Genomic DNA, 14,829 nt, shown 5'->3' on the forward strand with positions numbered 1-14,829 from the left:
ACATATCCTCACCGGGAACAGAGCTCCATCCACTGGCTATCTGACTATTTGGGTTAAATGGTTCACCCACTGCTCCGTTCCCCTCCCCTGCCCAGAGAAAAAGATGATAAATCCACGTGGGATATGTCTTTACTTCCTGGGGAAGGCGAGAGCGTGGAGGATTGCGAGATTATTCCAACCATGCCATTGCAGGAGAGAGAGGCGAAGATGATGAAGAAAGCCAGGAGAGGATGAGGAGGATGCACCTTTAAGAAGGAAACCTGAAAAACCAGCTCTCTGGGCTCCCAGGACTCTGGGAAAGACTCCCGACAGTAACAAAGGCTCTGAACCAAAGGTTAGGCCACAGTGGGATCCATCTGGCTTCCCGAGGCACTTCTGCTTTAAGTTTAAGGTTATCAGTCTTGTTGAACGTGGATTCAACTCAACCTCCACCCAGACCTCTGTCCCCAAGTGAACCTGGTGATGGATCCATTCATTCTGGTCAAGGCTTAGTGTTTGAACAGACTTCAAAGGGAGACCTTTGCCACAGCCATCAAAAGTATTTATTCTTTCATGTCACCATACAAAGTGGGTAGAAAGGGAGGCCTCCTGTTAAGGCTCAAGAATTTCTTAAATCAAGTACCACCAGTACCAAAACAATTCCCCCAAATACCCTTCCAATTAGGCCAAAAGGACACGCTGGGAACATCTGGCAGAAGTAACATAGCAGCAGATGCTCTCTCACGCCGTTATCACCTCGGTTAATGCTGCCAAGATGCACGCAGAGGCCACACGGTAAGTGCTGTGTAAATCCGATCCGAAGCCCACGGCCACGGTTCCACCCTCCGCTATTCTGGGCCTAAGTGAATAATCTTAACACTAGGTGTACTACTTTAATGACTTTTAAAACTATGTTTTATTTGCCAGCTCCCTGCCTTCCCTCTCCACATAACACTGCTGCTGCTGCTGCCAACTCGCTTTAGTCGTGTCCAACTCTGTGTGACCCCAGAGACGGTAGCCCACCAGGCTCCACCGTCCCTGGGCTTCTCCAGGCAAGAACACTGGAGTGGGTTGCCACCTCCTCCAATGCATAAAAGTGAAAAGTGAAAGGGAAGTCGCTCAGTCGTGTCCGACTCTTAGCGACCCCATGGACTGCAGCCTACCAGGCTCCTCCGTCCATGGGATTCTCCAGGCAAGAGTACTGGAGTGGGGTGCCACTGCCTTCTCCATGAACCTGGCCAAACTGAGATTCGTGGGACAGTTCACGGAGCCTCTGGAGCACTGAGGTCACAAGGCAGGCCCTTGCCGGATGCCTTTCGCCTGTGCCTGGAACACGTGTGCCCAGCGGTGCCTGACCCTCTGTGACCCCATGGAGCGTAGCCCGCCAGGCTCCGCTGTCCATGGGACTCCCCAGGCAATACTGGAGTGGGTTGCCATTTCCTTCTCCAGGGGATCTTCCCAACGCAGGGATGGAACCCATGTCTCCCTGCATTGGTAAGCAGGTTCTTTACCACTAGCACTACCTGGGAAGCCCAATATGCATGCAGCATGCATATAAAAATTTTGGTACATACAGAAAAGAAGAAAGTAAAACAAGGAACACTGCTCCTAGCCCACCCCTGCAAGATGACCACTGTTTCTGTGCACACTTGGGTGTGCTTGCTTTATCCACAGGGGGAGGTATTAATTATGTAAGCCACTGAGAGGCCGCTGATGAATCAAATAAAATATAAAAGTCAAAATAAAAATGAATTACGACAGTTCTGTTTTGAAAAGAAAGGTTTTCATTATTTCACAACTCATATATGCTCACTGAAGAAAAAAGCCTAAAATACAGGTAACCAGGAAGCCAGGGGAAAACGTGAGCTCATTCCTATAGCTAACTGTTGTTATATTGGGGGCACTGCATTCTTTTTTATGTGCATATAAATGCTTTCCTTTTAAAAAAGGAATTAAAGCTATGAATACCCATTTAAAAATATCTTCCATTCGAAAAATGAGCTGATACTTATGTTTTTTTATAACCTGCTAGTTTTACTCCATATATATCCAATACCATCATTTCAAACAGCTGCAGCATGCTGCATTATGGGGCAGGACCATAAATTATTTGGCCCCTGGTGGCTCAGATGGTAAAGAACCTGCCTGTGATGTGGGAGACCCAGGTTTGATCCCTGGGTCAGAAAAATCTCTTGGGGAAAGGAATGGCTACGCACTCCAGTATTCTTGCCTGGAGAATCCCATGGACAGAGGAGCCTGGCAGGCTACGGTCCATGCACCTTATTAGGTTGTTTCTGGGGATCTTTGAATTGTTAGGTCATTAATTCTTTCTAATTAAAAACTAAGGAGTTTTTCTTTTCTCTCCTTTCAAAGTAGTTACATTTTTTGATTCAGCAACTGCCATGAGATAAAGCTAATCCCAAATGACCTAACCATTCTCATTTTTAATGACACATCTGTGGACTAGATATGACTGACTTTAGAAACAAAATTATTGTTGCCAGGGTGAAAATACCCAAAGAAAGACTATTCCGTCACTTTTCTTTGTATAGAAATGAAAATAGCCCTTGCCTGCTATCGTGAAGAACCAAACCAACTAGCCACTGGGCATTTCCTCTATTGGATATATAGTTACTGAGAGTTCAGGAGTTTAAAAGACAGTATGTTCAATTCAGGGGCAGATCCCAGGTGTTCAAAGTCGGCCGTCTCTGCTTCTGAACTGCTGAGATAAAACCTGTGTTTTCTGGGTGCAACCAGAATGTGGACCAGGCCTCACATATGGTGTGCGTGACATGTGACACAGACGTGGGGCATGACAGTGCACAGGCCTTCACGTCTAAGAAGTCAGTTTGTTCCAACGTAACGAGGTCTGAGGACTCGGTGACAACTCGCAGAATGCTCCTGCCACCTCCGCCCTCGCTCTCCCATGACAGCACACACTGGGGTCCGTGCCACACTGCCCTCACCTGCAGGAATGCAGAATCCTCAGCAAATGCGTAACTGAGAACAAACGCTGAGGGTGCCCCCGTTCCAGCTCTCAGGGCCGAGCTCCGGGGCTCCAGGCCGGGCCCAGGCTGGACACTGCCTCTCTGGGGACAGCAGCTCACTCCCGCTGTGACACTTTCTAGGCAGCACTGTCAGAACATATCCTCAGGGAACCCTCCCTCCACTCGGATCGCAGAGAGCGCTGACTGTCCCAAACGTCATACAGGGTGTAACAGACGGACAGACACACTCTCCGGAGTTTCTGCTTTCCACCCCAGACCACTCCTTCAAGCAAATCACACAGGAAGAATGTACAAAAGGGCAAAGACCACGAAATTGAGATGCATCTGTATTACGTGCAAGATGGAGAGCGGGGAGGGACGGTTAGGAGGGAGCACCTGGATTGGAGAGGCCGGAACGGTGAGCCGCCCGACTCTAGGTCATTCATCACGTGGATGGAGGCAGGGCACCTGTGCCCTTGGACGCTATGACAGAATGATTCACTACTTATTTGCGTCAAGTGCCTACTATGTGTCTGGCTGGCTGTTTGCTGCAGATGTAAACCAACAGAGTAAATAGGCCCCCATGCCCCGGGTCGGGGGAGACCCATGAACACAATATATCGAGGTGCCCCGTCTCCAGCCTCCCGGTGTCAGATGGAAGGCCCCGTGCAAGCATGGGTCAGCGTTCCGGCAGTGCAAGGGACACAGATGGAGGAGTAGGGTAGGGCCACTCTCCCCGCCCAGCCTCCTTGCTTCTGAAAGGGAGACGAGTCCCCCCTTCCATGGGGACTGTCACAGCAGCCTGTGACGTGGAGGGGCCATGGGCTAACACCAAGGGGCCCCCATACAGAGCAGAGACGGCGACACCTGATGGCTCAGCGTGACTGCATCAGCCTCTCATCTGCTCCCCATCTGGCATGGGCAGGGTCCTAATTACTGAGCTCACAGAAGTAACTGCAAAACTCTCCTGGCTAATTATCAGTCTTCTCGAAGTGACTGGAGATGCAGAGAGGAGGGAAGGCTGGCGGGGACTCGGACAGGTCGTTTAACTCCTGACTTCCGACGGAATACTGAAAACCCTGCAAACCCAGGTTTCAATGGCTTCAGGAAAACAGCTTACCTCTTCCAGTACCCCAATTCCCCATTTTATAACACTCTTCTTTCTGTGCACCTTGTCCAGGGGTCCTCCAACTTCACGCAAATCACTTGGGGAGTGAGTTAAAACACAGATTGCTGGGCCCTCCTCGCTCCCCAAAGTTTTTGAATCAACAGGTCTTGGGTGGGGCCTGAGAATGTACATTTTTCACTAGCTCCCAGGTGGGGCTAAGGCTGGCTGCACGACGAGAACCACGGTTCTACCCTAACCATCACTGGACCAAACCCTTACATCCTCAACAGAGCTGGACACCAGCTGGCCTCTGTCCCTGGGCCCTGGAATACAGATGCCAGACTAACAATTCAAGAGTCCCCTTGGTCATTTTTTACCCTCCTGGCTAAATAACAGAAGTTCCTAACATCTTTTATAGGCATCGTTTTTCAACCCTTTAATCATTTCTGAGGTTCTCTGTCAAGCTCTCTCTGAAGCCCTTTTAGCTGTAGGGCTGTGAACTAGGCCTGGAGCCTTAGTCAGAGATGGGATGAGGTTGAACATAAAGGGAAAATGACTCACACCACATCCTCCTGGGTATTAATCTCTCGCACCCGCGCCTGCCTTATGAGTGCCCTCTGATTCATGCCATTCTGACTCCTTTATGGGCTGCAGTAACACCGGGCTGACCTTCAGAAACGCCTTTCTTCCAAGAAGCTCAAAGCCCTTCTCTAACTAACGTAACAGTTGACCCAACATCCCCAACTGGGCTAAGTAACCTGTTCAATTGTGTATCAGTTTTTAAGAGGGAGAGAAAGTCTGGAACCCAAATATCAGATTTCTACCCAAATATCACTGTATGGAGAAAGATGCTCCTTACATTTATAATATGTTTGAACATGTAGGTGGTTCATGCATAGGCTAGATGGTGCTCTGGATGTTTCTGGGGGTAATAATGGAGCTAATAGGAGCTTCCAGGTGGCTCAGTGGTAAAGAATCCACCTACCAAGGCAGGAAACACAGGAGATACAGGTTCGATCCCTGAGTTGGGAAGATCCCCTGGAGGAGAAAATGGCAACCCACTCCAGTATTCTTGCTGGAAAATCCCACAGACAGAGGAGCCTGGCAGGCTGCAGTCTCTGGGGTCGCAAAGAGTCGGACACGACTGAGCGACTGAGAGTGCACATGTGTCAAGCTGCCTCCTCTACAGATGAATAACAGGCACTTTTCAGCTGCAGGTGAGACTCCCAATCCCCTTCCCTGTGTGGGACTCGCCACAGTGACTGTGGGCTGTGGACTGGGCCCTGTGTGCCTCTCACCTCCATCCCTTCCCTAGCTGCTGGGAGAGACAGGGGAGCAGGGCCCGGCGGCACTGCTGGCTGCCCAACCCCTACGAGGCAGGAGCCCAGACGGAGAGAGCAGCCCACGGGCCCCCGCCCCTGCCCCACGTGTTCTCCGTTTCTTCTGCCAGTTCACTCAGTGTCAAGTCGGGCCCGCGCTCTGCGTCTGCGTCCCGCCTAACACGAGCACGTGGGCTCCTGGAGTATAGGAACTACGCTTTCTTTGTGCATTGTATGGCTCTGGGGGTGCTTCATACATGCTAAATAACAACAGCCTCTCAGCACGTCCAGGAGCTCTTGGCATTCCTGCCGGGGCCCAGATTCTATTACCATACCCTTGTGCCCAAGACCCGCAGTGCGGAAGACACCCTCTGCTCGCTGCTCCTTTCATGCCAGATGAAACAGTGGAAAACTCAGTGGATCAAGCCCTATTCCTGCAAGGTTTCCTTCTGAAAGAGAACATTCTAGAAGTGCGATCACTGAGCACCTGCATTGGGCTCCCAACCAAAGGGCAACATGTTAGATCATTTCAGTTCCCTTCTGGCCACGCTGACAGTAAAGGGGACCCAGAGAGAAGGCGCCTCTCTGCGTTCCCGAAAACTCCTCAAAGCTTCAGAGCAGAAGGCTCTTCTCTAGGAATGAAATCCCAGGAAGAGCAATCTCCTGTGATCAAGAGTTGTCAGAGCCTCCGGGGCTAGGACTATTTTAAGAGGGGGAGGCTGAGGACAGGAGGCCAGGTGGCCAGGGTGAGCAGCTTAAGCAGGGTTGGAGGACACACGTGCAGAGTCAAGTGCAGGGGGGCGACGGGCAGCACAGGCGTGTCTGATACACGGCTACACACGGTTGGAGCCACGGGCTCCGGGGTCCTTCCCCAGGCCACAAAGCTGCCCGTGTTTCTCAGCATCTGGACCTCCTGCTGGTGACTGTGAGTTGAGCTCACTGTGATTGGTCACGGCCAAGGTCACACAGTCAAGGTCACAAGCAGTCCAGAGTCTCTTCCCAAGAGGGTACTGAGACCCCCGTCCCTTCCCGAGAGAGCCCTTCCTTCCCCCAGGCACCAGTGAGCCCCAGGAGGAGGGTCTCTGCTCCAGCAAACCCTCCTGACATTCCCACACCAACACTGACATCACCTCCTGTCCTGGATCACTCTCTCACGGCACATATATCACGAAAACAAACACTCGGAAAGTGTTTACGAGCATTTTAGCAACTCCTCCTAAAAGAACATATGCTTCCTCGTAGTAAAAATACCTTGGGAAACATCCTTCTGTTAAGTTTTTTAAAAACAGACAAATCTTACACGGCTTTTTTTTTGCAGGACTAAACTACAGTTGAGTGGCTGAATAATAGCTTGAGGAGGATCTAACACCCAACCACAGTGTAACTCTAAAAACACTCCACTGAGATTCTGATGGTACTTCATTAACAGTTAAAAGAAAGAATAGGAACAGTTATTTTCTTTGGATAAAAGTATATATTCCAAAGGAAATCCTGGAACAAAGTCCCTTCAACTGCTGAAGATGACATTACAGACTTTTCTGTTATAATTGCAATGAATTTGGACGGCAAATTTCTCTTCTGCTCAATAAAAAGACTTCAGTTAAAAAAAAAAGTTTCCTTCCAAAAATAGACCAAGCACTCAGTCCTATTTTCCCGTCTTACATTCTTTTCCTACTAAATGTACCCTGAAACATTTCCTTTCATTGTTGGCACCTTGGGTTGTTGGGATTTAAAATCGGACAATACATAGTAACAAAGAAGTCTTTAAATAAAGCTTTCCAAATGGAAAAAGGCATCTTGAGGGTATGCCGGCCCCTGGGCCCAGAGGATGGAACCCTAACGCCTGGGAGCATTAGAACTGTTTCATTAAAATCGACATTCCCAGAGTGGGGGAGGGAATATACATGTTAATTGATAAAGGAATTCCTGCCAGGCTCTGCGTTATAAGCAAGTTGTTTGGCATGAAGTCAGCGTCTTGTGAATTAAAACACACTTGGAACCAAGCCAGGTGATTCAGATGTAATTAAAATGATTCTACATTAAAATCTTTAGTTTTCCTCAGTCCAAACTTAAGTTGGCAATGACTTGTTGAATTAAGAGCAGTTGAGCTAGGGAATTTCCTGACCTTTGGTTAATTCTGATCCCTAACCCAATCTTCTAGAGGATAATTTCAATTACTTTTCCAAAGGCTTCTTCTTAAATTTATTTTATTTTTTAAGGGCTTCTCTTTAGACATGGGTCTATTTTTAGGCACCAAATCCTCCTTTAACAAAAACTATCTACACATTTCACAAAATTACATTTGACACTCCCATTACATCTGTACATAAACCTGTAGCTCACAGTAGGTTTATCAGGAGTCCAATTTCAACATTTTCCCCCTCTAAGAGTTAGGTCACCACTGAAAATAAAGCTCAATGACACACCATTCCATTAATCAAATATTTTAACAGATAAAGTATGCAACAACGCAAGGACTGCTTTTGCAAAGATAAAAATAGTAAGAATCAAATACTTTCTCTTGGGAAAATCAAGTGAGGCAGGTTTCCTGCAGTGAGATATGTTTAAGGATAAAGCTTTGGCCACCACTCTTAGAAGCCTCTAAAGCACTCAGCCCGGAGTTCCCCGTTTTCCCAAGAGATAAAATGACAATGGATAGCAACACGAGGGAGACCTTAGGGCGAAAAGAACAAGGAGAAATCTGAAAGATTCAGCCGGTACTTACAAGAACTTTCAAAGGAAATGGGGACTGCAATCCTTCAGAGACCGCTCTCCGGATCGCCAACGCAGTCTGAGTCTAAAGTAGGCTTCTCTCACACTGGCCGAGAAGTCACATTTCAGCTTACTAACTTCTACTCGGGTAAACAGTTTTACAACTCATAGAACAAACCCCCGTCTAAAATTAACCGCACCGGCGCAGCCCGCAGGAACTCGCTGATCTGCACCGTACGCGCCGGGATTTATTCACTGGGACAACATCGGTGTCCTCTTAATGGGAGCTCCGGCCAAGGGGCGTGCCCTGCGAACAATACGGAGCATCGTGATTATGCTAATTACTGAATGCGGTCCCCCGGTGCTATCTCCTTCCTCGCTGTTTTCACAAGTGCCGGCCCACGGAGAGGGCGAGCTCTTTTTCAGCACGGGCACTCACTGGATTTTTCAGCTCTTTCAGATCAGACAAAACTTTAGCAACAAGGTGGCAGTGCTGTGCGCTCTTCACAAGGAAAAAAGAAAAAAAAAAAAAAAAACCCAAGTCAAGGGACATTCAGTCAGATTATCTACACAGCACGATCAGACCTGGTACTGTTGTTTGGTCTGCTTAAGCTGTGTTTGACTCTTTTGTGACCCCCATGGACTGCAGCCCGCCAGGCTCCTCTGTCCATGGGATTTCCCCAGGCAAGCATACTGGAGTGGGTTGCCACTTCCTTCTCCAGGGGATCTTCCCTATCCAGAGATGGAACCTGCGTCTCCTGAATTGGCAGGCGGATTCTTTACCACTGAGCCACCAGGGAAGCCCAGATCTGGTACTGTGTGAAACTGAACAGGCATCCAAGACACATACCAATAAGTCTATCAACAAAGAACCTTAAAGGAAAGCTTTTTTTCTCGCTACATAATGAACTAATTTCACTGATTTGCTCTCTGGCTTTGTCTTCTGCACCTCCCAAGGAGTTGCTATGAGGATGCAGGTTTACTAATAGACTACAACTGAGAATAACCATCTCAAATATTTGCAAAAGGCATCATCCTTAGCAAGAAGCATTTTGAAGTGCACTTAACTGCCTGGCTGGCTAGAACTGGTCAACTGTCCTTTATAGGTGACAGACCACCTATAAATCCTGTTGAATCTCAAGATGACTGTTAAAGACCCCAAGTACACAGCTGATATTCAAAAGAAAATTAGAGATGACACGGAACTTTCTTTGAAAAATACAAACTGCCTCAGTAAGTACAACCTGGGTCAAGGACACCAAACTCCTTAATATCTACTCAAGATAGTTCACACTAGTTTGCTGTGGATATTTTGGTTCTTATATTTTGCTCTTATTGGGTACTTCATGAGAGATACCAAGGCATGAACATCAATCAAATCTCCGAACATCTCTGGGAGATGTCATTTTCCCATTTTGTTTTTTAAACATTTGGGCAAACAGGGAAATTCAACGGCTTGTTCCACGCTTTTTGCTAAATCAACACGGGATTATTCCACCCCGCCTCCTAGCTACTCCATGGCATGTCTTCCATATTAACTATTTAGCTATAATCCTGCAAATCTTGTCGGAGCTATTTGGTTTTCTAATTTTAAAATGTCATATGTCAGTTTAGATTTCAGGAGATTTATTCTGCTCAGCTCCCCAAATCCCAGGTCAACTGTGGCACAGGCAGGTGACGGAACCGCAAGACTTGACCCTGTCCTTTCAAAGCACCGGCTCATGTGGCATACCCCCCGAAGCGGTGAACGGCTTGGTTTTCACTGGCATGAGCACAATCCCCCTCCTGGCTGTTTACAAAAACTATGGGCTGCCAGTCTGGGTGTTTCCACCCCCAGAGCCCAGCTTTAGGCAGTGGAAGCCAGGACTTGCTCACCCCCCATGAGATGGTAGCTGTCTGCGCTCATCAACCGCCCCAACCCAAGTCCCTGCAGTGGGGCACCCCACCCTGAGCCCAGAGGAAAGAAGTTGGTACTTATCAAAGATGGCTGACCTCGGATGAATACAACCAATTGTCTGTGATCCACGGCGAACTTACTCTGGAATTCTCAACACCAAAGGAGGACATCGTGAGGCTATTTTCGATACAGTGATCCTTAACTTACTATGTCATAGTGCAGTCAAAGAGTTTCTAAGCCAAACAATACTTCTTCCCTCAACAAACAAAAATGCCAATACACCATAAGCACCAGAGGGAACAGGGAGTGGACCCCACGTCCCTGACGCTGAAGGCAGGGGACGCTGGGCAGCGCTCCAGTTCTTCACATGTCAAGCATGCTGAGTGTGACTACACTTTTCTTTCAACAGTGGCCACACCTGTCCCAAGATCCAAGAACTGAAACATTCCAAAGTAAACAGTGTATCTTCCAGTGTCCATGAGTCACCCTGCTGTTTCCTTTTCATTAGCGACAAGAATGGAGGAGTCAACTGTCCTCTGTCCTGGGCATACCTATGACAGGAGAGAGAGATCTCTGTGCATCATTTAAAAGCAAGGGAAAGCCTTCCTGTTCGAGGTCACACACTGTGGGGTGGGGGGAGGGAGGCAGAGCCGTGCCAGGGAGGGGAGGTGACCTGTGGGTCTCCAGTCCAGCAGATCCAAGAAATCAAAACAAAAGCCCACATTAATGAACTGACCTGGATAAGGACCCTCTGGAGCAAGCTACTTCTATAATTCAAAAATTTCCAGTCACGTTAAAAAAGTAAAAATAAACAGGTGAAATTAATTTTAATAATATTTTTAATTGAACTCCATATATCTAAGATACCATCATTTCAACATGTCACAAAGACAGCACACCTGAAGCTAACCCACAACATCGTAAATCAATTATACTCCAATATAAAACATTAAAAAAAAAACAGATAGTGAATAGAAAAACTGCCAATGAGAGGGAGGGAGAAAGGGAAAGCTGGGGAACTCAGACAAACTGAGATGGGAGGAAGATGACTTAGAACAGAGAAAGAAAGGACTAAAAAGAGGGCAGACGGATGGAACGGAGGAGAGATGGAAGGCAGAACAGTCTCTCCCCGGGCACGGAATCCAGGTATGGGACCGGGTAACAAACACTGGAATGTTCCCACCCTGGGACCCAGTGCTGCGGACCCAGAAGACAGTAAAGACAAAGCCTCTGCGCCGTCTAGGAGCTCATGTCCGAGTGAGACGGACAGACCGCCACTCCCCACCCAGCACATACACGGTTCCTGCGACCCTGAAGACGCGGCCCTGTGCTGCGTACTAGGGGAGTGCACGAGTCAGGGGGCACAGTTTCATTCTTAAATGATAGTTATCTCTCATGAATGTGAATTAACTTTTTTATTCAAGTATAGTTGGTTTACAGTGTGCGTTCATTTCAGGTGTTCAGCAATGTGATTCAATTACAACATATTCTTTTTCAGATTCTCTTCCTACACAGGATATTAGAGGATATTGGGCATAGTTCTCTGTGCTAATATATAGTAGGTCTCTGTTATCTATTTTGTATATATGTATATATTTATATGGTATGTACATGCTACTCCCAAAGCCCTGATTTATCCCTCTCCCCTAAAATTTTAAATATATGTCTTAGGCCATCTCAGGATTCTGCATTTTATTTTGAGATCTCCAAGAGTCACAGAGAGATTAATTATTCTAACATATTTTTAAAAAGGACATCTGGAACCAGCAGTAAAGTTTCCTCTCTGAGGTATTCATCATCTTCAAATTAAACCTGGTGATTTAGTCCAACTAGTGAAGGGACAGGGTGGGAAAGAAGCAGAAAAGGGGAAATATCCACATTTCATGATCACCAGTTTTTCAGAGGATGGCATGAAGAGTCCTCAATGTCTTCGTGCTCAAAAAAAACACAAAACCCAAAAAATCATCACCAGTCCACTGGGGAGAAAGTCAGAAAGATCTGAGTTCAAAAGGCAGCTCCTAACCCACCCGCTTGACCTTGGGCACCACTCTGACCTGGGGCAATTCAGCTGACCTGTATGAGTCCACTTCCCCGCCCACCCCGTAAAACAGAGGTGGCGATGTGACATCAAGGGGCAGCAAGGACTCCAGCCACTGGCACCCGCCGGGCCCACGCTCCCAGTAAACTGCCGCCTATACACACACAGCCCCCGACTGGGACGTTCCTGAGGGAGGGTAAGAGGCTTCCTGCTTTGACAGTTCAAAGCTTCAAAGAATCAAAGGTTGAAAGGGGCTCCAAATAATTGTGACGTGCTGCAGGGAAGCCAGGGCTCTGAAAGCTGCGCCTGGGCAGCCGGCTCAGGTCTGCTCCGCTCCAGCAGCGTGTGCTGGGAGCCGAGGGCTGGCTCAGAGCCGAGGGACACAAGTCCCGTGTCCAGGCAATGGGACAGTAATAGCCCCCTATCAGCTCCCACTTCCCTGGACCCACACCGACTCTGGGCTTGGTCTGTGGGGCAACAGCAAGCATAAGCACTTTAGTGCAGGCCTGGGGTGGGGTAGCCGGCCCCTGCTCTGGCTGCACTTCAAGGCACCGAGACCACCCATGGACGCCCACCTAACCTTCTGAGGGTAAGACCACGTGGGGCACAGACTTGCCATCTGCACTGAAGCCCCACTACAGCCAGCCCGACGATGGCCCCCACAGGCTCGGAGGCCACCCCAGGCCAGGTGGCCCCAGCCAGGCTGCCAGCTGACTTCAGAGACCCACTGGCTAGCTCCATCCAACCAGAAAAGTCACCCCGGTGACCCACGGAACCGTGAGACTTCAGGCTTGCTTTTCCCGGCTGCTAGAATTAGGAGGCCTGTTACACAGCAAAAGCTCACAGACACACAATCTCTAAACAGTCTGTAAACAGTCCATCCCTTTACTTTCCAATGAAACCCTCTCAGACTAATCTGTGTCTATCTTACTCTTAAAAACGCACAATTCTCTTTTTTAAAAAACCCACAATTCTGATTACTACAATTACTTTGTCGTATCCACCAGCACGTTACTCAAACTAAAATGAAACAGTGATATGGTCTGAATGTGAAACTGCTAAAATGGTTAAGCTTTATTTGTTTCGTCCTATAATTAGAAACAAATATCAGGTTGGTTAAAAAGTTCATTCAGGTTTTTCTGTATCCTTTTATAGGGAAACCCAAACAAACTTTTTGGCCAAACTAATCTATGTGGCCTTCAACGCTACAGCTCTCTGCTAAAGAAATGACTTCTCGGGCTTCCCTGGTAAAAAAAAAAAAAAAATCTGCCTGCCAATGTAGGAGAGCCGGGTTCGATCCCTGGTCTGGGAAGATCCCACATGCCAAGGTGCAGCTAAGCCCTCATATGGCAACTACTGAGCTTGCCAGTGCCCTAGAGTGTGGGAGCCGCAACTCCTGAAGCCCGCACTCGGCAACATGAGAAGCCACGACAATGAGAAGGCCACGCATCGCAACTAGAGAAAGCCTGTGTGCAGCCACGAAGACCCAGTACAGCCACAAATAAATAAACACATAAAACAGTGTTTTAAAAGATGACTCTCTATCCTGACCTTCAGACTGATTACATGGGTGTACTTCCTGGCTGTTCAGTCCAGTCGCTCAGTGCTGTCCGACTCTTTGCGACCCCATGGACTGCAGCACGCCCCATTCACGGCTGTTCAGTCCATCTTAATACTTCAGAAATGGATTAAGAGTAGCATTTATGCAAACGTGAGCAGAGAAAACAGATTCAAAGAATAAACCACTTTTTCTTCTGCACTTCTGTAAGCTAAAAATATATATACACATAAGTAGCCAGTTTTTCAAGACAGTTCTTTTTTAAGACTTTGATAAACGGCTAATTCTGCATAATTTATAGCAATTGTATCAGGACTATAAAAATAAAGGCAGCATTATTACTGCTGCTGTTTAAATACTTATTTTAAACAGCTGATCTTTTCAAGTATCTTAGAAGTCCACGGGGAAAATTGATCCTCACCATGCATTCCTAAGAGTCATCCATTTAACAGACACTTGCTAAACAACGGCTTCCTGCCATTCCAAAACTCCCAAGCATTAACAAGATTTCAAAGAATGGCCGGATGCTCAAGATTGTAGCACAACACGGTGTTAGCGACAGTGTTGCCTTCAAGAGGCTTATAATCTGATAGAAGACAGGACGGCATCTATATGAACTTTCTACCATATAAGAGGGTAATCAGTAAGCATCCCAAAGGGTAAAAATCCATTCCACCAGGAATCTTCTGGTGGAGTTAGTCAAGAAAGGCACCTTGGAGAAAGTAACATGTGAATTTGCCTGCTGATAAGCTTTCAACAGCGAAAGAAGTGGAAAGAACATTATACAGAACCAACAACATGTGCAAGTCGGAGAAAAAGGAACGCGGTGACGCATGTCTGTACCATGTATGTCTGGGAAACGGGTTTCAGCTCTGTCAATTAACAGCTGTTTAGACCGCTGATAAAGTTGCTTCCTTTCTCCAAATCAATGCTGAAAAGTGTCCAATGAGAGTACGGAGTCCAGAGCAAGACTGCCCAGGCTTCTTCTAGTTTAATCACTTCTAGTATCTGGTTGTTGACTCTGGGCAATTAATTCTCTCTCTATGCCTCAGTTTCATCATCTTTAAAGAGGGTATAACAATATACAAACTCCATAGGGTGACTATGAAGATTAGATGGGCTTATATTTGTAAAGAATGCAGAACAGTGCCTGTTGCTTAATATATAAGTGAAGTCGCTCAGTTGTGTCCAACTCTTTGTGACCCCATGGACTGTAGCCTACCAGGCTCCT

General features: G+C 47.4%; 1 protein-coding gene across 2 annotated transcripts in view; it reads right to left on the reverse strand.

The window, feature by feature from the left end:
* Window positions 1–14,829, reverse strand: part of SLC20A2 (solute carrier family 20 member 2) — a 110,044-nt gene that overhangs the window by 66,788 nt on the left and 28,427 nt on the right. Inside the window, exon 1 of one of the 2 annotated variants that reach the window (XM_040243247.1) lies at window positions 8,119–12,115. The exons of the other annotated variant lie outside the window; for it this stretch is intronic. The gene's annotated coding sequence lies outside the window, so the exon portion shown is untranslated. Of the gene's footprint in view, window positions 1–8,118; window positions 12,116–14,829 lie in introns of those variants that run through there. 2 annotated transcript variants of the gene reach the window in all.

The sequence above is a fragment of the Oryx dammah genome, unplaced genomic scaffold (genome assembly GCF_014754425.2).
Source record: "Oryx dammah isolate SB20612 unplaced genomic scaffold, SCBI_Odam_1.1 HiC_scaffold_7, whole genome shotgun sequence".
Lineage (NCBI taxonomy): Eukaryota > Metazoa > Chordata > Mammalia > Artiodactyla > Bovidae > Oryx > Oryx dammah.